Here is a 24,474-nt window from a genome sequence, read left to right as displayed (position 1 = left end):
GTTTTTAAAATGTGTAACATTCTTCCATTAGTTTAAGTTCCCGCTCAGAAGTCCGGAAGTCTCACCCTACCAAGAGGCCACAAAACTCTCCTTTTTGTAAGCAGGCTGACTGGACTCGTATCACAGAGCAAAGCTCCAGGAAAGGATGACTGAAGTTACTACACGTCAGAGCTGGGGGTCAGGGAAGAAGGATGAATCCCTACGGGGCGCCTTCATTTCCTGTGCAGAGCTCTCAGGGCCTCAGGGCTCATGGAGTCTGCTCAGGTACATAAGCCCTGGTGTGGGTAGACTCGCCCCCGGCCTGCTGGCTGCCCTTCATCGTTCTGGGTACTTGTCCGTGGTGATGCTGCTTCAAGTCATGGTGCCTGGCTCCTCCACCAAATCTCCTTGAAGCCACAGAAAGCCCTCCCTCAGAAGCACAGGCTTAAAAGAAGGGAGCCCGGCACTGGCTAAGTACTGTGTCTGAATTTCAGTTAATCTCTTACCTCACATTTATATTATTTCCCCTTAGGGCCAAGTAAATATTTTCCTGCCACAAGCCATTCTTGGCTTTGGAACTGAACTCCCTACATTCAAATCCCAGCTCTGCCACATCCAAGCTCTGTGATCCAGGGCAATTCACTCAATCCTTTTTGGTTGCACTTTCCGGGTTATATACTGTGGGGCATTTGAAGGCCAGGTCTTGGTCTTTTTTGACCATTACTATATTCCCAGTGACTAGACAGTGCCTCGATTACAGCTAGTGCTCAATATTTGCTGATTAAATGAGTGAGGGTGTTGGTGAAGGTCGAAAGAAACCGTGAATGTAAAGAACTTAACATATTGTCTGGCGCAAAATAATCTCTCAATAAATTATAGTTACAAATATATATATACTTTCACTTTTTTTTTTAACATCTGGAAACTTAATTTCTAAGCACAATGCAACATGTTAGAATTAGTCCTCTTGATTAATAGGGCATCTCCGTATTTTCTGACAGCAGTAGTACATGTGGTAAACATAGATGGTTGTCCAATTAGCCTCTATTCCCTCTTATGTTTCTTCCTAACAGAAGCCACATTCCGGTCAAGCATCCACCATCCTACACATCCCCTGACTTAGGGGAATGTAACCCAAGACTAGGCTCTGAGAGTGAATCCGGAGCCATTTGAGCCAATCACATGCCGTCTGTCCCGGTACCTTTGAACTACTGATGGTTCCACCCCTTCCTCTAATGTCAGATAATATATTTCCTTATTGTTTAAGTCATTTAGGATGGACTTCTTGCTACCCTGAAGCCAGAAACATCCTACCTAATGGACTACAGAATTATTTAGGAGGTGATACTAAAAGTGCCTTCTTCAAATAATAGTGATAACAGTGGCAACGATTACTCACCACTGTGTGTCAAACCTTGTACCAATACCTTTAATTATTCTACTTATTTATTCTTCTGAAAAATCTTACGAGGTAGAGAGTATTATTAACCTCATTTTTCAGATGAGGAAACCGATGTCCAGGTACATGTCAAAGTTACACACACACATAACACTCCAAAACGGGTCAATGGGAGAGCTGGGATTTAAACACAGACAGTCTGGCTCTGGAGCCAAAATTATGCCTAGCCATAAAACCTAACCATTAAACTATATAGTATTTACTGCTATGAAGGTTCACAATGAAGAGGAAAAAACCAGAATGGAACATGCCTCCGTTTTAAAAAAAAAAAAAAAAAAATATATATATATATATATATATATATATGTGTATATATATATATATATATATATATATATATATACACTAAATGTCTCTTAGGAAATATTTGAACACTAGCACAATTTTATTGCTGGTGTACCCTGTTTCATAAAATCATCCCCTTTTGAAAACATGTATTCATTTACTCAATAATTCATCAAATATTTATTGGACCCTTATGTGTCAGCCATGTGCCCGGTGCTGGAGATACAAGAGTGAATAATTTCCTGTCTAGTGGGAAAGATAGACAAACAGCAATCACCATGCTGCGTGACAAGCACTTTCATAGGGGAAAACACAGTGCCTGCCCCATGGGAGAATCTAAATGTGGTGCCAGTGTATAATGACTGGATGGCCAGATGAGAGGAGTCTCCAAAGAAAGCTGAGAAAGCATGATCAGAGACGTCCCCAGGGCAGGAGAGCTTTCTAAGGAAAGGGGGAACAGTGTCAGAGGCTGCAGAGCAGCCAACTCAGAAAATGAGCATAAAGTGTTCAAAGGATTTAAAAACAAGGTTTTTGGTGTCACTGTGGAGAGCCATGTCCATGGAGCAGGTTTGGTTTGGGGTGTGTAGAAGCAACCTGTGGGTAAACCACCAATCTCTTGTGCACGGGTTACTTACAATTCAGAAAGTCACTGTGATTAGTGATGATGCAAAGATAAAGAAATTATAGGGCAAAGGAGAGTTCCAGTGGGTTTTACTCTGCTTTACGTTTCTTTACAGGATCTTTTGCAAACTTGAAATGATGTAATTTGTGGGCTTATTTGTCATCTGTCTCCCCTCCAGAATGGACACACCAAGAAGGCTGAAACTTTGTCTTGTTCATTCCTGCGTTTTCAGAGCTTGGCACAAAGTTGCCGTTCAAAAAATATTGGTTGAATAAAGGGTTGAAAGAATCTGATGAAAATACGTAAAGGAAAAATAATAAAATAGAAATAGTACATTGAGCTGTAGGGACATGAGTCCAGAATATTTACGAAATAATTATAGATGACGGTTCAAATAAGAAGGAAGTTGTGAGGATGAGTATAAGACGTCTCCTGTGGTCAGCCTCCCAGACTTGTAATTTAAAAGGAAATCGACAATGCTCAGACTGTGACGCATTTCAAAAAGACTTTTCTAATCTACAGCTCTCCTACAGACTTTTATGAAGAAATTTTATTACCAATTAGATCCTACACTGCAAAGTAATCAGCTTAGGGAAAAAAAATAAATGTATGTGTGTGTTTGTGTGTATGTATGGGTACATATATTTTTTCTTCATGATTTTAATCAAGTAAGAGAGAGAAGTATGTCTAACTTTGAAGCTTGTATATCAGAAGCTTGTATTTTTACTGAAGGTACTATCATATATAATATACAACATCTATGCCAAAGACATGTTTGGCTTCATTGTAGGAAAAAAGACCTACTTTCTACCGAATCATTTTTAGGGGAGATAAACATTGAAATGGCACTCCCAAGGAAAGCACTTTCCTTTGCCTAATTTGCTTTTATCTCTGCTTTCTACTGCTTTCTTTATGTTAGATGTTTTAGCAGAAATCAATGAATTATACAATCATTTTAAATGAAATATTTCATAATTTTACCAGACCCAATTCTACCAGTGACTCGGTGTGGTAGATACGCATTCAATTTAGATATTGAATCCTGGTTTCCAAACCCTGTGATTACAGTGATAAGGATGGAGTGCGGAGAAGCGGGATAAAGAATGTCTTTCAAATATTATGGACATTATTCTTCATGACTACACAGGAAATTAAGAAGGAAAGACTTCCACTTAAAATATCTTTACAGTATAAGTAAAAAGCAGAACTCATAAAGTCAGAATGATTTGGGGAAATTCATTTGTCCTTGAATAGATTTCACAAGTGTGAAATGGCTGGTAATATTCCAGATTGCCCTAGCTGGCTAATTAGTCTCTTTAGGGTACCTTATGTTGAAGAAACAAATATGCCCTCAAATCTCAACGGCTTTCAATCAGAAAAGCTAATTCTCATTATACACCTATCTCAGAACAGGCTTTAGAGAATTCTGTCTCCAGGATGGCAGAGTAGGTTCCTGATTGACCGCTCTTCCCACAGATAACAAGGCTGAAGCCTGAACAAGATACATAAAAAAGCAACTACGTGGAGAGTGACCAAAGCAGGCAGATTTCAAAAGGAGTCAAAATTTGGAAGAGGCACCATCAGAGCACGAGTCTCCCCTTTTTATGGCTTCATCCGACAACAGGCTGCAGTCACAGCACAGGTGGCCTAAATTTAGCTTCACTAGAAAATCTGCTGTCTTTCTGGCCTGAAGAACCAAAGGTTCTGGTGCTGGAGAGTGAGGAGGGAATCCCAGCAAAGGAGCCTCAAATTCTCTGCATAAACTTTGCCCAAGTCTCTGAGCTCTGAACAATGTATGCATGGGGCAGACTCAAAATAGCTTGGAGGACGGCTAAGAGCAGAAAACTGAAATCTAACCTTCTGTCCTTCACCAGCAACAGAGTTCAGAGTCTGAGTCTGTCCAAGTTCACCGCCTGCTAAAACAAAATCATCCACACTCTTTGTAAGAATATGAGAGAACCAAGAGCTTCCACAACATAACCAGAAAGAAGGCAGGAAAGACAAAAAGAGGAACAGAAGGCAGAGGGGAAAACAGAAAAAAAATAATAAGATGCCGTAACTAAATGAAATCATGTGGATAACTACATTAAATATTAATGGATAACAGTCCCTTCAGATGGCAGAGATGATCACATCTGGTTCTGGCTCGTCACTCTGTAACCTAAGCTACAGGAAGACATTTCTAAAATGCAGCTTCTATGAGGGCAGAAAGAAAAGAGCAATGGGGAAAGTACATGATGACTCAGAGATTCTGCTCAGAAGTAACAGCCATCATTTTCACTAGCATTTTCTTGGATAAGGCAAGCCACAGGCCCACGCTTGGCTTCAATAGGGCAGGAAACTGTAATTTACTCACACAGAGGGGAAGCTGATATGTTAAAATAAATAATAAAATCTACTCATGAAGACATGTTTACCATTATGAAAGAGTAAGTATCTTAGGGTCAATGACTCCTACATAATGGAAATGTTCTTAGAAAATATAAACTCTCCTGACAAATCCATCCAATATTATCTATGTGACCACAGATAACTCAGTAGCCAACCTTCTGCTTGATCTATACCCCTTTCTCAGAGATGCTTTCTCTTGCTAAGTGGACTATACAAAACCAGTAATTATAGACAGAGAGAAGTTTTTGCAATTTTCGTATAAAATTTTGTACTATAAAAATTGATTCTGGGCTTCCCTGGTGGCGCAGTGGTTGAGAGTCCGCCTGCCGATGCAGGGGCACGGGTTTGTGCCCCGGTCCGGGAAGATCCCACGTGCCGCGGAGCGTCTGGTCCTGTGAGCCATGGCCGCTGGGCCTGAGCGTCCGGAGCCTGTGCTCCGCAACGGGAGAGGCCGCAACAGTGAGAGGCCCGCGTACCGCAAAAAAAAAAATTGATTCTGACGTAGCCATATGTCATTTATAGTTATTTAATATTGCCTTTTTCTCTTCAAACATGAAAGGATATAACCCAGCACATATTTTATGTATACGGGTACCTTTCATGGACTAATTTATCTTCATATCTTATTCCTGATAGGAAATCCACATCACATAGCCTTAGTTCCTTGATTTACCTTTAAAAATTGCATAAGCACATCTCCACTAATTTTATTTTGCAAACTTGTCTTTTTATATAGTGAAATATCTAAATATAAGTTCAGAGCCTCATATATTTTAAGAATTTTTGCCTTCTTTTGTCACATAATTTAGAACTATGCCGTATAATCTTATCTCATACAATTCAAAACAGTAATACAAGATACATAGACAAAGGCTCTCCTGCGGTTTTAAACACCATTTAGCAAGTTTTATAGTTAAAGGGTTTGCAGACGCAACTATCACTTTCTTATTATGGTGAGTATATGAATATTTTTTATAAACCAAAGATGCTTCTATAGCCAGGCACCGCCTGAACCTTTCAAAAGACAATTTTAAGTCCCTTGCTGTTTATCCTGTTCTACTATTTTAGGGAAGCGGTACAGTAAATTCTCAATTCTTTAGACTCACAGACAGAAATGTACAGCAAACAAAGTACCTCAGTCATTCCTAGTTGGCTTTGGTTTTCATTTTTATACTTAGAAAGTGCTGTGAAATTAAAAAAAAATTTTTATTACATTATCAAGTATACTATATTCATTTACTTTCATATTTTATGTCACTGGGGACTAGATAAGTTGTACCAGATAGCAACATTTTTTTTTTAATATCTATCTATTTATTTATTTATTTGGCTACGCTGTGTCTCAGTTGTGGCATGTAGGATCTTTTAGTTGTGACATGTGGGATCTAGTTCCCTGACCAGGGATTAAACCCAGGTCCCCTACATTGGGAGCACAGACTCTTCAATGCTGGACCACCAGAGAAGTCCTCCAACATTTTCTTTAGATCATGTCATCATCACCTAAATTATGCTTAGAAATAAAAAGACACTAACACACTTCTTAGCATGGCCTTTTTCATAATGTGTTAGCCTGCAGTCTTGGACTATCAGTTGAAAATTATAGCACAGGACAACAAAGTAGATCAGTTGATAAATGAACCTGACCATCTTTTGCAAAGTTAAAAGCACCATATCAATTTAAAGTGTTATTGCCAATAATTAAGGAGACCAAAATCACCAGCTGAGGCTAAATTCAATCTGTTACCCAGTGGAACAGATTGTAAAAATATTCCCTCACAGCTCTTTTGAACTCTGAAGTTTCTTTTTAGAAACAGCTTTGCACATAAAAGGAAATTGTTTGTGAATGCTAGCTAATTTGGTTTTGCCTGATGGTACCAGCACTGGTTTAAATGCCCTTGGTGAACCCTCTGATAAGCTTCATTCAATAATCAGAGTTACTTACTGGAGAGGCCTGATTGGACTTGCTAAATCCATAATGTGCTCCGCTGATGTGGAGGGGAGGTGTTGAAAGTTCATTATCAAACACCCAATCCCCTGTCTAACTCAAACAAGGTATTTCTTCCCCTCGAAAACCACAGTTGGTCTTCTTAAAACCTTGTGTAATTTCACTTAAGATGCTAACAGTCCTCCCCTCTGCTAGTCAGCCCTCTTAATAAGGGGATTTGATGGTCTCCATGTTCTTTGAGGCCTACTTGGCTTCTATGGTATCGTGAATGCCTTCGCTAAAGCACTTCCGCAGTTCAATTCTGGCAAGAATTACGATTAGTGACGGGCGAAATTCATTTTGCATTTATTATTGGGCATTTAGTATCTCTCAAAAGCTTGAAAAGTATTATAAAACAGCCATGTAATTATTCCTGTCACCCAGTCTTGTGGGCAGGCTGAAGACAAATCACTCCACCCAGAACCAGCTGTCCTAACCTTTTAATCCTAAATTAAACTCTGATGGCATTTACTTGAGGAGAGGAGTTGGGGAGGGCAACGAATTCTGCCTCAGTCACAGATTCGCTGGGATGACCTTGGGCAAGACACTTCCCTCTATTAGGCTGTTTTCTTGTTTGTAAAATGGGGGTCATACGGCTTTTATGAAGAATTAAGTGAGATCATATTTGAAGTGTTGAATAATATGTAGGAAGGGCTTAATAAATGGTAGCTACCATTATCCCATGGTGTATTAGCCAGGGTCTCCAGAGAAACAGGGCCAACGGAATGTATGTATATGTTGTATGTATATGTATGTATATATTGTGTATGTATGTTGATTGTGAGATTGATCTTAAGGAATTGGCTTACATGATGGCAGAAGCTGGCAAATCCAAAATCGGTGGGGTAGAATGGCAGGCTGGAGATCCAGGGAAGAGCAGCAGTTAGAGACCAAAGGCAATCCGCTGGCAGAATTCCTCCTCCCAGGGGAAGGTCAGTCTTTCTCTACTGAGGCTTGTAAATGATTGGGTGAGACTCATCCACACTGTGAATAACCTGCTTTACTCAAGGTCTATTGAGTAAAATCAATAAATCAAGGTTTATTGATGTAAATGTTAATTTCATCAAAAATACTTTCACATCTAGAATAATGTTGGACCAAATAATCTGGGCACCAGGGCTTAGCCAAGTTAACACATAAAATAAGCCACCACACACAGTAATGAGAATATGGTGCCTTGTGGATGTCACTTTGGTAAGTATATTAATTTAGTTACTCCTTCACCACAATCCTTTGAGGTGGGTACTGTTATAATATCCATTGTACAAATGAGAATGCCTGAACAGAGAGAGGCTGTGTAACCTGCCCAAGGTCAAAGAGCCAGGAATTTGAGCTCTTAATGTCTGGGCTAGACTATCAGCCACATGAGAAGAGAGCCACATGGGTGTGGCACCTGCCATATCTAGCACAAGTCTATTTGAATATTTGTTCAACAGATACCCAAATGGCTCATTCATCTACCCTCTTGGATTCCTTTAGGCAATGGGATATTTTTTCTGAATTGATTAGCTGTTTTGCTTGGTTTTGTCTTGTGGATGAAAGCTTAAAATGACGTATTCTTTCATGCCTGAGATAATCCCCAGCAATTAGTGACAATGTGCTGAGTAAATGAACTTAAACGTGCAGAGTAAGTGAACTCATACATACACAGAGGCTTTAAGGAGACCGTGTAAGTTTCCAGGTGGACTTGTGTATGCCAAGGGAATGGCCCAGGTACGGAGAAAATCTGGAATTACTGAAAAATATTTACTCATCAGTATAAAATTTTTGCTCAAGCATTCCTAATATATGTATACTGCACGCTATTGCACTGATGGATAAAGACATTATAAGCATCACAAAGAGTGAACTTTAAGTGAGTGATATAACAAATAAATGTGAATGAAATTCTACCTTTTTTTTTCCTTCTCACATCTCAGTGGCTTGTCTTGTATCCTCCCCACTTTGGTTTTCACTGACTTAAGAATCTCAGGTAATTGGAAATTTATCCATCTGCACAACTTAGTAAGAAAAGAGTTGGCTCTCCCCACCAGCCTCATGTACCCAAGACGATAACGGGGCTCGGCAGAAGAAAAGAGTGAGGATTAAATGAGATAATACGTGAAAGCCCTTGACACAGCGCGTGGCACTTGTTTTGGTCACGAGAGACGCAGTATTGCATACATGTTAAGAGTACAGATTTTAGAGGCAGGCACTTGGGTGCAAATCTCAGTTCTACCATGTACTAGCTGTAACTGAACTGATGGAATTGTTACGTGGATTACATGAATTAAAACAAACAAACAAGTAACATCGTGGCATGTAGTAAGCACTATATAAACGTTACGGGGCTTGATCACAAGGGTCCAGTCAACATTAAGTGTTAATTATAAAAGCCAATGTAATGACGTATGCTGAGGTCATTATGCCTCCACCCCTATTTCTCTGTTCACCCAAAATGTGATATAATAAATGTTCAGAATGATGACTTTGAAATACTGCCCCAGGATTACATTCATCTGCATACCCATCACAATTTTTACCACATCTGAGTACCATCTGTACTGTTATTTACTTAATATGTCTTTTTTTAAAAAACAAATTTATTTATTTATTGGCTGCGTTGGGTCTTTGTTGTTGCATATGGGCTTTCTCTAGATGCGGCGAGCTGGGGCTACTCTTCGTTGTGGTGCGTGGGCTTCTCATTGTCGTGTCTTCTCTTGTTGTGGAACACGGGCTCTAGGCGCCCGGGCTTCAGTAGTTGTGGCTTGCGGGCTTCGCTGTTCCGTGGCATGTGGGATCTTCCCGGACCAGGGCTCAAACCCGTGTCCCCTGCATTGGCGGGCGGATTCTTAACCACTGTGCCATCAGGGAAGTCCCAATATTTGTCTTTAAATCTAGTTGGGCCTAACACCTAGAACTACTTCATTATTTCTGAGAGCAGTAATATTAGTGAAATCATGCTTTTGCTATGCTAGTAATATTTGTTTTCCTAAAAATAAATGACAATAAACACATAACCACTAAACCAGTCCTCTCACCATAAGAAATACTGCACTACACAATCCTTAAATTATGAATGCTTCAATTATATGTTCATTTATTATTTGATCTCATTAAGTAGAGTGAATATGTTAGATATTAAACCATGTTTCCTTCAGAACACCCTAGTTCTCAAGAAGTTTAGCAAATTGAGATTCTAATCTTCTTGTTTTTTTTGGTATTTAATTGTCATTTTCTTTGGATGAGAAGAATTTCAGTCTCATTCTTCTTCTTTGGGTCACTTCATAATGATTAGATTTTCCTTTAAATAAATAAGACCCATAAAAACTTTGATGATTGTTACCATAGGGATTATAAAAGTACCAAGTTACATTCAATTAACCGGATTTCCCCATGCATGCATATGAGAGACAGATTAAAACAAGAGGTAAGTCTAATATTAAAAAAGAAATTCAGCAATATTGAAATCAAAACTATCTCTATCAAAAGTGTGGAATTTCTACCTTGAACCTGACCATAAATAATGGCCTAGGCAAATGCATGTTGCAGTGAATCAGAGCCTTTGATCTTCCTGCTGTTCGCCGTCATTTTTTACTCTGGAAATAGACTCTTCTTATCTAAATCAGAATCCCAAGCAGATTTCTTTTAAACACTTTGAACCAAACTGCTAACCTCTTGAAAACCTATTAGATAATCAGATGCTTTTGATTTAAAATGGAAAAGATATCTGCTTGAAAATAATATAAATGCTTGTGCAAATTAATTTCTCTAATCTATATACAAGGGTCCCATTTTAGCCTTCAACTCTATCATCTTTATTACAGATGTTAAAGTCATTATTACTATAACTATTAGGGAAAAAATCATGAGAGCCAGATTCATGCTTTCCATTGGTCTTGCTCTCAATCTACGGGACAAGATGGAAAGTGATCTCTTTTAAGAAAACATTGGATTAAATGGGGTATTACTTAATGAAACACACTGATATAGGTTAGGATTTCTCAGTCTTGGCACTACTGACATTTGGGCCTGGGTAAGTCTTTGCTGTGGGGCTGTCTGTGCATTATGGGATGTTTAGCAGCATCCCTGGTCTCTATCCACTAGATGCAAGTAGCACCTTCCCCGAGCTGTGACAAGCGAAAATGTCTCCAGACATTGCCAAATGTACCCTAGGGGCAATCCCTCCCCGCAGAAATGAAAACCACGAACAGGTCAACAAGAAGGCTTTGCCATTGCTCTTCTGAATTGTCACTGCTGTGTTTGGGCGAAAAAGTTGATTTCTTTATATGAGATTTGTGTGTGTGTGGCTGTATTATAAAATCCAAACTATAAATAACAGAAGTGAGAAGACTGAACATTTATTACCCAAAGCCATGTAAATTCAATAATAAATAATGGCTCTCTAAAATATGAGAAGCCTTTTTCAAAGTCATTAGTTCTAATCATAAATGAATTTCACGGCATTTCTTTAAGTTTTGCACCTCTGTAATGAACCCTCATAAATTCATGGAACTGGATGTTAAATAAAGAGATAGAAAGGTCTAATTTGCTGCTTCATTAAGCTAGCTGATTCCAAGACATTGCGCATATTGCTTTGAATTTCATATTTCTGAGCAGTGGAGACAATGGTTGTATCCATGTTTAACGTAGGAGCTCAAATGGATTAAATCTCATTTCATCAGAGATACACACAGTGATTATTATTTTATTGCCAAATACCGTCAGCATTACATTTCTTCAAGAGCTACTGTGATACCTGACTCGCATGCTTACGTTGCATTAAACACTGTGTGGTAACAACAACAATTTGGGCCGTTTTTCTTATAGGGCATTATTCTGTGCTTTATTCCGTGTATTCACCCAACACTAGTTTTTGTTTGTTTGTTTGTTTAATTTAATTAACTAATTAATTTATTGGCTGCATTGGGTCTTCGTAGCTGCGTGAGGGCTTTCTCTAGTTGCGGCGAGTGGGAGCTACTCTTCATTGCAGTGCACGGGCTTCTCATCGTGGTGGCTTCTCTTGTTGTGGAGCACAGGCTCTAGGCCCGCGGGCTTCAGTAGTTGTGGCATATGGGCTCAGTAGTTGTGGCGCACGGGCTTAGCTGCTCCGCGGCATGTGGGATCCTCACGGACCAGGGCTTGAACCCATGTCCCCTGCATTGGCAGGCGGATTCTTTTTTTTTTTTTTTTTTTTTGCGGTACGCGGGCCTCTCACTGTTGTGGCCTCTCCCATTGCGGAGCACAGGCTCCGCACGCGCAGGCTCAGCGGCCATGGCTCACGGGCAAAGCCGCTCCGCGGCATGAGGGATCCTCCCAGACCGGGGCACGAACCCGTGTCCCCTGCATCGGCAGGCGGACCCTTAACCACTGCGCCACCAGGGAAGCCTGGCAGGCGGATTCTTAACCACTGCGCCACCAGCGAAGTCCCCCAACACTAGTTGGAAGGGGATAAAGTGTTACACACCCTTGATTAAACTTTTACACACACTTGATTTCCGAGATACAGCTGGAGCATTGAGGGTACAGCATTGGATTAAAAAACATGTGCTCTAGTCCTCAGGCTGCCCCTTTCAACCTAGGTGACCTTGGGAAGGTCACTTTACCTAAAATAGAACTAGAAGAAAGGTAATTTTCTTTCATTGTTTTAAATATTCTTTGTCAGATTTTTCAAATTCTAAAAATAGTGCTCTTTGAAAGAAATGAAATTATACAACAAAACAATTATTCACCCCTACATCTCCTTGACCACCCTATAGCCCACCCCTCTTCAAATCACTAATATTAACCATTTCGTATATATCTGTCATTTTCCACCAGCCTCCTGTGAACACCTGCAAGTAATTTTACCCCAATACACTGTACTTTCTTTTTAAATTAAAAAATGGGATTATATTAAACAAATTTTTCTTCAACTTTTTTGGGTAACTTTAGACCTAAGCCACTGTTTAGATTTAGAATAGCTGCATAATATTTTATAGTATAGATAGTATAGGCACAAATATTTGTTCAACCATTTCCCTCCAGATTGACCCCACCTTATTTCCAGTCCAAACCATGATGCAATCAATGTCACTGCACATACAGCAGCGAGGCTAGATTCCTTCCTGCAACTGGAAATGTTAAACAGGATGTTTCACCCAGATTGACTAACTCCTTTGCGGCCCAGTTTCCACAATTGCACGTTGAGAATCACAACGTCTGTCCTCCTTCCTTTAGACATCCAAATAAGGATGGGCTGAGCCAGCACAGGCAAATGATGTGGTGGTTCTAGAATCAGGAGGACCCTTGAGACAAAGCCCGCTCAAGCCAGGCTGCAGCCTTTCAAAGGCACCGGGTTTTGTCTGCACGATCTGATGTGAAATTTGTAAACTTGTCAAAAGCTCCCCAACTCTAGAGCATTTTTATCAGTAGGTATCACCCCTTTATCGGTAGGTAATTCACTGTTACAGGGATTGGCATTTAATTTACAAAGTATCATAGCAAGTACTATTGCAATGTAGTGCCTGAGTTCTGAGAGCTGGGGTAGACAAGATGTGTGTGCGTGTGTGTGCGCGTGAGACAGAGAGAAAGGAGTCATGCATTCAGTAAACGCACTTAGCATGCAGTGAAAGGCATCCAGTAACGTTTACAACAGTGCAGGCTTTGGAAACTGCTCATAGGTTGAAGGGATAGGCCATACATTTAACGTTTAACCTGGTAGCATAATTATTTTTAATTATTCTACGAAAATATCTCATAATGTGCCGTGTAACATCTCTCTCCTGGAAATAAAAGGTCTTAGAAATACATTCATATTTATATCATGTTTGTTCCTCAAACTATGCTTGTATTTATGAAGCAGGAAAGTGTCGACCGACAGTGACCGTTTCACTCTTATCTGAGCGGCTGCGAAAGTGCACATGACATTCTAGTTCAAGGACTTGGGTCTAGACCAAAGGTTTTTAAACTGTGGTCTGTGATCCACTGGGTTATGAAGTAAAGTTAGAGATCAAGATTGGCATTTTTAAAATTAAACAGAACAGAATGGAAAACATCAGATTTATAGTAATAATTCTAATTATTGTTTCATAAATATAGGTGTGTGTACGTGCACACGTGCGTATGTACTGATCTCAGCGTTGAATGTTTTTCTCACTGTGGTCGCTATCAAAGACATTTGAAAGTCCCTATTCTGGCGACACTTTGCTCATGAGAGCCGTGGGCAGTCACCACTTTGCTGTCTAGTACAGCTGCCTCTGTCTGTGTGCTGCAAAGATGCGACTGGAGGAGCTTTCTTCCCTCTTCTCCTCTTCTTCTCCCCAACATCTTTTCTTGGAAAGTGGTTTTTGATGGGACAGGGTAAAGACACAAGAAGCTGATACTAAACCTCAGGAGGCAGTCATTGTTAGTGAGTTAAAAGTTTGTTTGCTTGGAGGAGGCTTTGCTCTGAAGAATTGGACCTGCAAGACCTCATCCTGGTTATCCAAGATGGAGCAGGAACCCTGGGATTCCTTTCGTTGTTATGTGAAACAAAAATTAAAGCAGGGGCTTCCCTGGTGGCGCAGTGGTTGAGAATCCGCCTGCCGATGCAGGGGACACGGGTTCGTGCCCCGGTCCGGGAAGATCCCATGTGCCGCGGAGCGGCTGGGCCCGTGAGCCATGGCCTCTTGGCCTGCGTGTCCGGAGCCTGTGCTCTGCAATGGGAGAGGCCACAACGGTGGGGGGCCCGCGTACCGCCAAAAAAAAAAAAAAAAAAAATTGAAGCAGCAAGGAAGATGTCCAGGTAATTACAAATCAAGGTTCACTGCTCCCTTCCTTCTGTTAATTTAATGATGAACCAGACACAGGAAGTTGGGGTTCTTGGTGACCAATGGCAGTAGCCTCAAGTAAAAGTGGCCAGTTAATTAGTGTAGACGGAGGGTCAGGTCGTCTTTTGCATTCACACTCCGGCTGGATTCAGAGTATCTCCTTCCATGAACTCTGGTTGGCATTGCCACCCCTCTGGCCCTCACCCTCACACTCTCTGCCTCACTGGGTTCTTTGATTCTCTTGTTCATTTTCCGAAGCCAGGCCTCAGATCATGTCACTCCAAGGATCTCAAGGCCCCTCTTGCTGGACTATTGTCATCGTCAACCCAGGAGCCAACACGGTGATTTTCTGCTGCCAATTCACCCAGCCCGCTGTGGCCACGCCATTCCACTGATTTGCGGCTTCTCCCTGTGTGGACATAAGATTCCCTTTCTCTTCTCTTCCTTTGGCAGAAAAGGAAAGAAAGCTACCCCAAAGCACCTAGTAACACCCTTCTGAGCAACCTCTGTAGGCTGAAAGGGTCAGTCTTTCTATTGAGCTATCATGGGTTTCTCCATACCCTGCCATGCTATATGGGTGGGTGAGAGGCACAGACAAGCACCCCAAAGGTGGTACCCCTCACTACCCCTGCCTGATGGGGGAGGGGCATGATCAGCCCCCAATTATTCCAAGAGCATCCACTCTGCTTGCCTTCTTCTGACTCTGGACTGTGTGCTGAGGCTCCTGTTCTGACATCCTGACCTTCCACAGATGGGAGACTGTTCTCTCCTCCGGGGCGGGGCCTGATCCCAGGCTCCGGCAGCAAATGCACGTTGTCAGGGACGTTGGCTGTGCCTGGCCCAGGTGGAGACCACCGGGTTATAGACCTTATTGTCACCGAATCCATTGCTCGCAAAGCGGGAAGCGTTTTGACCATCAAGGTCGGTGCTTATAGATACCGAATTCCCTTCCCTAACACGGAAAATGTAAGTACTGTCCTGCCCTCAGAAAGGCCTTTCTTTGTAAAACCCCACTAACCTGCTGCTTTCACATTCTCAGACCAATCAGGTCAGCGATGATCAGTCTCCCAGGAGGCAGCTGGTATACATGGAATCCTGGCTCTAGTGAATGGGATTTTGTAGGTGTACTGGTGAAGGTTAAAAAAATAAACAAAAATTAAGCTCTTGGGCTTCCCTGGTGGCGCAGTGGTTGAGAGTCCGCCTGCCGATGCAGGGGACACGGGTTCGTGCCCCGGTCCGGGAAGATCCCACGTGCCGCGGAGCGGCTGGGCCTGTGAGCCACGGCCGCTGAGCCTGCGCGTCCGGAGCCTGTGCTCCGCAACGGGAGAGGCTACAACAGTGAGAGGCCCGCGTACCGCAAAAAAAAAAAAAAAAAAAAAAAAAAAAAATTAAGCTCTTGTGTTTTTCGCACAATCTGCAGAGCAGAAATTCAGATGCCCTTTTCTTTTGTATTCAATTGCTACACTACAACTAAGGTTGCAGTTCATCATAAATGGTCAGACGGGTTTTCTATCTTCCTCTCTCTCTCCCATGACCATTATGCCTGCAGACAGAAAGACATTTCCTCTCCAGGGGCAGCTAAACGGCGCTGGGGTGAAGAATCCCTCAATAACCACTGAACTGACTGAACACTGATTACTAATTAAAATAATTTTTTGCATTTTAATGTTTGATTTTTCTAATCTTCATCCTTTAAAAACATTTTTTTCTAACATATAGGAAAATATCTACCTACCTCCTCCATGTAATAACTCTTAATGTTTTCCTATATTTGCTTCAGATGAATTTTTCCCAAAGAAATAAAAATTACAGATTCAATAGAAGTTTCTTTTACACTCTTCTCCCTCCTTCCTCAGAGGTACAATGAAGCAGATACTCTGATTCGCTTTTTAAAAATCTTTTACTACATCCTGTGTGACAGTAAGCAATATAAAGTATCTTCTAAAACTTTATTACAGAACATTTTAAACATAAAGAAAATTAGGGGGAATGGTAGGAACTCTGGGGTTTTCTAACATCTGAGTTAATGGTATCATTTTCCATAAATCCTCTTGCAGTTTGGTTTTACATGCCTCATCTTGTTTCTGAGGGGGATCCAGGTTGATAGATGGAGATCTATTTCATGCATTTTAACGGCTCTGGAAAATCCCATTCTAGGCACGGCTACAACTTACTTCTCATCCCTCTGATGGTGGAATATTACATGACTTCCCATTTTTCCAACAAGGCCGCAGTGAGGACCCTTGTACACATTTCCTTGCATGCATGAGGGTTCCTTGAGAAGTGGAATATAGGATCGAACAATAGGCATACTTTGAATTTTACTAGGTTTTGCCCAATTGTTCTCCAAATGGTTACACCAGATTTCACTCAACACAAAGAGCCTATGATTGTATTTCCCCACACCTTCACCAATACTTGTCATTGTCTGAATTACACATTTTACCCATCTTAATGGCTGTGACATTTCTGTGGTTTTAATTTGCATTTCTTGGACACTAGTGGGGTTGAACATTTTTTCAGGACTCCTCTGAAGATGTCATTGGCTGTATTCGGATTGGGGTGTAGATCTGCTTCCTGTGGATTTGTTTGACTGGAATCTAATCAAGGATAAGCGCTTGGTTCAGGCACAAGGCTAGGGGCTGGGAATACAAAACAAATGAGGCACCGTCTCCATCCTGGAAGACTTCTCAGTTCCATGGGGAAGAACGACGCCCGTGTGAACACACATCATACAGTAAAAACAAAGTCTGAGGGCCATGGGACCACAGAAGGGGGAGTTACACTATTCAAGAGACTTTCAGTTGAAAACGGTAGAAACCCAACTCAAACAAATTTAATCAAAGAGATTTCTTGACTCATGTCAGCATGGCCGGATCCGGGGCTTGTACAGAGCCTTCTGGAGTTCCTCTTTTTCCATTCTCCTCTCATCTTTATTTCTCTTTGCGTGTTAGACTGATTCTTTGTATGCAAAGAGGCTCTCTTTAAGTGGCAGTGTTGGGAAGTTGTGAGGGGGTGCTGGTTGGAAGATGACAGTTGAATTGTTGAGAGAGAGAGAGAGAAAGTAACCTGTCTTATCCCAGTTTGGAAAATTCATCGAAATGATGCCCCCTGGAATAATAACAAGCATTACGAGTGGCCCGAGATAGTGATAGTATAATCCTTCTTGAGGTAGAACAGAGTAATGGGAGTGTGTCTGTCTGTGGGTGCGGCACTATAGCTGCCAGCCTTACCACAATGACATGGAAAAGACAGGAGTTTCTCCTCAGAAGAATACTGAGCAGACAGAAACAAGAGATATATCAATATATAACAGAAGGGCACTAGAAGAAGCCTATAAGAGATGTACACTTTTGGCCCCCTTTAGAGCCCACTGAGACACAGATGCAAAAACACTGGGTTTGGAACCAGGAGATCATGGTAACAATGCCCATGTTGACACTTACCAGCTGTGTGATTAACTAATCGCTAACCACCCTGAACCCATTTCTTTATCTGTAAAATGAGGATAGTTATGTCAACTTTCTAGGGCTACGGTGATGATAAATACTATAACCATCTACACATTTTCAGTGGATGTCTTCAAGTTGCCCCTCAAAACGGGACATTGCCAGCTGACTTCACTTCGTTACACAGAGATCTTGGTGGTGCTGGAGTTACAAGGCTTTATTCTCCTGCATTAAATATTTAATCGCTTGTGCTAAGAATGAAACTGAATGACAATACTCTCAAAATACAATGTATATTTAATTGTTATTTCATTCTTGATACATTTCCGTTGATGCCTTTTGTAGTGATAATCTTTTTAATAAATATTCATCTTCTTTTGAGAGCAAAAGTGGATTCATTGGTTTCCAATACTACATTTTAAACAGGGCATATTTTTAGGCACCAGTGATTTTTAAAAGTCTCTCTTTGAGCTCCTGGAAACTTGTTATTTTCAACTGGAATTAGAGAACATTTCAGACATATTTCAGACAATTTCCCCGAACAAGGACAACAAGGACGCAAACAAATGTATTTCACTAAGGAAAAATACAAATGGGAAAGGGCTTTTTGAACAACAGGTAATGATATTTCAAGGACGATGCAGAACTATTCATTTCTGATATTCTCATTACCATTTCTAGCAACAGGCATATACGTCTCTCAATTTCTGTGTAGTTCTGTTAACCTCTCTACACAATATTCAATTTTCTTGCAACAATTCAGCTGATTTATTATTTCCCTCTTGCCTTTTAACTGCTAAAGATGCAATGTAACCCCATAAATTCGTTTCAGTCTCTCAGTTTCCATACCCAAGGTCGTTAATACCCCCCATATATCCTTCGCTTACATCACGCCTTTAAATGTGCCCTTTCTTGCCCAATGAGTTGTTACATAATTACATGGTGCCAGTAACAATATCATCTTGTTTTTATAGTTTTATGATTAAGTATATAAAAATGAACTGAATTCAAGAAAATGTTAGAAGATATTTGCAAAATATAAGAGATTGCTACCATCGTTTATCACATATAAATGATAAAGTATGTACATATTTAAAATTGAATTTTCTTAGTAGATAGATTAAAAATGTGTTCTGGAAAAATCGTTATATTAATGTGTGACCTGATGATTACGTATACATGGGGTATATCTTCTTTACAGGAGGGTTAAAATAATTGTGAAAGATTTATTTTTGCTACCACGAACCCCCCCAATTATAACCAAAAGTTTTCTATTGAACATTTACACCTAAAAGTATAGTGCTTGAGAAAGGAGAACAAATTTTTTAATGGGAACAACTCCCATACCATACAATTCTCAACCTGATTACAACTCAAAGTGTACCAGGGAGTAGTTAGGGTGACAGTTGTGTTCCAGCGTGCCAGGGACTGAAGGGTTACTGGGATGTGGGACTTCTGGTGCTAAAACTGGGAAAATCCCAGCAAAGTGGGGTGAATGGGTTCCCCCACGAGGAGTCTGGCTTCAGTTCTTTATCCCTATCCCTCAGCATCCCCAGTTTTGCCATGATCTCACTGTGGACAATAACACTTCCTTGTCCCTTGACTTGGGGCTTGGCCAAGTGACTTGTTTTGGCAAAAATATATGGGTCTAAATAATAGGTTTGAGGGGTCTTGTGTGTTTTTGGTTTCTCTCTTGCATCTCTGCCACACAAATGCTCCGCACTCGGCCCTGACTAGCCCACTAGCCCAAGGAGGGTCAGAGACAGGTGGAACACGGCCACACCAGCTGACACACAGACCTGCAGTGAGAAGGAGCTTTGCCCAGATGAGCCCAGCTGAGATCAGAAGAACCCTAGCCAAACCACAGATGTATGAGTAGAAAATGCTTACTGTTATAACGTCACTGACATTTTGTGCTTATCCACCACACAGAATTATTGCAACAAAAGCTAACTGATACAGGTGGTTAACAAGTACTCATTTAATAAATATTTATCAAGGTGTTACCATGTGCTAGGTCCAGGGGATGCAATGACAAAGCAAGATGAACAGAATTGTTATTCTCATGGAACGTATAAACTATTGCAGTGGTCCCTGAGACCGTTTCGGGAAGGTCTGCAAAGTCAAAATTATCTTCATAATAATACTAAAACATTACTCGTCTTCTCCCCATATTTATTGTGCTGACATCTACACCAATGATACAGACAATGGAGAGTGTAACTTCTGATATCCTGATACAAATCCAGGCGGGGATGCTGAACTGCAGGAGAAGTCACTGTATTCACCACCCCTCATGCACTTTCAGTTACAAACATGTCAGTTTGGCTTATGAATGTCCTTGATGAAGTAGTAAAAATTACAGATTTGATTCAATCTCCACCCTTGAGGTTAAACTTTTCAATCATCTGTATGACACAACGAGATATGCCCCTAAAGCACGTCTGCTTATAATGGAATAGTCAATATTTGATTGAAAACTGGTTACTCCTTCGCTGGAAAAGTCAAATCCCTACCTCGCAACACACTCAAAACTATCTTCCCCTCAGATTAAAGATGTAAATACAAAAATAGAACAAAACACTATTAGAAGGAAATCTACAAGGACCCATTTTTTTTACAACACTGATTTAGGATACTTCTTTCTCAGCATTGCATAAAGGCCAGAAAGCACAAGGGACTTCGGTGTTTTCCTTTACATATTTCACTGTTGTTTTAATTTCTCTGAGGTTATTTTTATAATAAAAATAATTAAATTAGCCCCACTAAATAAACAAAGCAAGTCTCTGCTGGCATTCTTCACCAATTGCAACTCAGGATTCATTGATGCCATATGAAGAATAAGCAAATTTTGAACACAATTATTACACAACCCATCCCAGTTTAACGGTAAATCTCATCAGAAAACAAGTCTCAACAATCCAAGACTCTTCACACCATTTGTCATCCAAAGTCAGCATTGGATCCCCACGAGAGTGATGGCCCATTATATAAATTATGTAATTTCCCTAGACGTTCCAGAGGGTGAGGAACTTTAAAAAGTTCGTGACAGCTTACTAAAACCAAAATCAGAGAGGGTAAACACAATCTTAAGATGTTCCGGTTGGAACAGTCAATTGTTAACAGCTTCCCTTAATCTTTTTCGGGCCTAAAGCATCTTCTTCCTGGGATACGGCGCCAAACCCTATGGCCTCAAATTAATTCTTATTAAAGAGCCATGCCTTGTAGCGAGGTGGATGGACCTAGAGACTGTCATACAGAGTGAAGTAAGTCAGAAAGAGAGAAACAAATACCGTATGCTAACACATATATATGGAATCTTAAAAAAAAAAAAAAAAAAGGCTCTGAAGAACCTAGGGGAAGGACAAGAATAAAAATGCAGACACAGAGAATGGACTTGAGGACACGGGGACGGGGAAGGGTAAGCTGGGACGAAGTGAGAGAGTGGCATGGACATATATACACTACCAAATGTAAAACAGATGGCTAGTGGGAAGCAGCCGCATAGCACAGGGAGATCAACTCGGTGCTTTGTGACCACCTAAAGGGGTGGGATAGGGAGGGTGGGAGGGAGGGAGACGCAAGAGGGAGGAGACATGGGGATATATGTATACGTATAGCTGACTCACTTTGTTATACAGCAAAACTAACACACCATTGTAAAGCAATTATACTCCAATACAGATGTTTAAAATAAAATAAAGAGCCATGTCAAGACTGCTTTTTAAGTGGCAGCCCACAGAAACGGGAAGGATGTGAGTCACACTGTAGGTTTTCACAAGGTCTCTGTTAGCACATACCATGCCCTTACAGGAATTAGAAAAAGACATCCCTCCTCTGGGTGGATAACAAATTGGAAAAAGACACATTAGAAAAAGGATCCTCCTCTGGGTGGATGCAGTGAAGCATCAGCTGGATTTCCACAGCCCCTAGTTCCCATAGCTGAAAGCCGTTGGGAGGGTACAGCCTGGCCAGCTGTGTGCTATAGCCCCACGTCTTCACAACATAAGCTCTGCTTCTTGCTGTCTGGCCACAGAATTAAACTTTAATGAAGCAATAATAGGGAATATGCATTCATGCTGTAAAATTCCTCCTTGAACTATTTGTGACACAAAGCTTATTTGGACATTCTAGTATTTGAGACACAAGGATAAAGGTATAAAATCTTAAACTAAATTAAATCTTAAAGCTCTATCTTTTATTATGTTATAGCAGTGATCAACAAACAAAAGTCCATAAGCCACAGCAGCCAGGTTTTGTAGATCAACTTTCACTGGAGTAAACCCACACTTATTTATGTACGGTCTATGGATGCTTTCATTCTACAACTACAGAGTAGCTGTAATAGTCACCATATAGCTCACAAAGCTTCAAATATTTACTACCTGGTCCTTGGGAGGAAAAGTTTGCCAACCTCTGTATTAGATCACCAAGTAGCGCTGTCTCCATCATACTATGTCAGCCTTTTGCCTAAATGTCCCTAACGAATTGCAATGTATTTATTTATTTGTTTTTTTTAAACATCTTCATTGGAGTATAATTGCTTTACAATGGTGTGTTAGTTTCTGCTTTAGAACAAAGTGAATCAGCTATACATATACACTGCAATTTAATGCTAATCCCACTGCATATAAAGATGAATTGTATAATAAACAGTCATGTCCATCAGATCCTCTCTATATAAAACACCGTTAAAATGATGATATTTTCCAATTTCAAATGCAGTTCAACCTCAAAGTTTCCATGAAACTAACTGGATTTCTATAAAACCAAAGATTAAGGAAGGCAGTAGCCATTAGGTTACTGAGCATCTCTTAGTAAAGAACTCCGGTCACAAATTCCTCCATAAAATCATGAAAGGGAAAACAGAAACAGACTCACAGACATAGAGAGCAGACTTGTGGTTGCCAAGGGGGTTGGGGGGTGGAGAGGGAAGGAAAGGGAGTTTGGGATTAGTAGATACAAACTATTATATATGGAATGGATAAACAACAAAGTCCTACTATATCGCACAGAGAATTATATTCAATATCCTGTGATAAACCATAATGGAAAAAAATATGAGAAAGAATGTATATATATGTATAACTGAATCGCTTTCCTGTACAGCAGAAATTAACGTTGTAAATCAAGTATACTTCAATAAAATAAATTTTAAAAAGTCTTGGAAGGGAAAAATTTGTCTTTGCAAACGAGCTCACTGCCTTTGTTAAGACAGAAAGCATTATATAATTCAACTCCTTTTACCTGGCTGCTAGGACACTCACAGCTAAATTCAAGACTCACCTAAAGTAATTTGTCACTCCAATGTAACATATGCTAAACTATCTTTGTTCTGTTTTCTTTCTTACCTGTTTTGTTTTTATATCATGTTATATTGCATTTATTCCTTTTTTGAAAGGAGGACGTTTTATAAATCTTCTATTAGCAAATCATCTTGGCCCAGTGTTCCTCCCACCAACAACAATTTCGTTTAGGGAAAGTACATGGGTTTCATGCCAACCAGATCAGGGTTCAAACCTTAGCTCTGCCCCTTACTAGCACCATGCCCTTGAACAACTTATTTAACATCTTTGAGCCTCAGTTTCTTCACGTGTAAAATGAAACAGTAATACCTATCTTGCAACGTTGCCAGGACAATTAGAAAGAATATATGTAAAGTACCAATGAACTTTGCTTATATCATGTGTTCCTACTGTTACAGATTGAACCACAGGCCCCAAAATGGCATCACTTGTGCTAAAGCCCATGATACCAAACCTAGATTAAATACCTGACCTAATTGCAGTTTTCACCTTCCCCAGGAGTATAACTTTATATTTAATTTTTTTAAATTTTAATTTTTCATTTTATAATTACATTTTATTGAAATATAGTTGACGTATAGTATTATGTTAGTTTCAGGTGTACCACTTAATGACTTGACATTTGCATATGTTATGAAATGATCACCATGGCAAGTCTAGCAACCATCTGTCCCCATAAAAGTTATTACAGATTACTTAGTTGCGAGCAGGAACCAAGATGGCGGAGTAGAAGTATGTGCTCTCACTCCCTCTTGCGAGAACACCAGAATCACAACTAGCTGCTGGACAGTCATCTACAGGAAGACACTGGAACTCACCAGAAAAAATATCCCACATCCAAAGACAAAGGAGAAGCCACAATGAGACAGTAAGGGGCCCAATCACAGCAAAATCAAATCCCATAACTGTTGGGTGGGTGACTCACAGACTGGAGAACACTTATACCACAAAAGTCCACCCACTGGAGTAAAGGTTCTGAGCCCCATGTCAGGCTTCCCAACTTGGGGGTCCGGCAACGGGAGGAGGAATTCCTAGAGAATCAGACTTTGAAGTCTAGTGGGAAGTGATTGCAGGACTTCGACAGGACTGGGGGAAACAGAGACTCCACTCTTGGAGGGCACACACAAAGTAGTGTGCGCATCAGGACCCAGGGGAAGTAGCAGTGACCGCGGGGGAAACTGAACCAGACCTACCTGCTAGTGTTGGAGTCTCCTGCAGAGGCGGGGGGTG

The sequence above is a fragment of the Phocoena sinus genome, chromosome 11, assembly GCF_008692025.1.
Source record: "Phocoena sinus isolate mPhoSin1 chromosome 11, mPhoSin1.pri, whole genome shotgun sequence".
NCBI classification, from domain to species: domain Eukaryota; kingdom Metazoa; phylum Chordata; class Mammalia; order Artiodactyla; family Phocoenidae; genus Phocoena; species Phocoena sinus.
The sequence above is the reverse complement of the archived record's forward strand: the minus strand, read 5'-3'. Positions refer to the sequence as shown.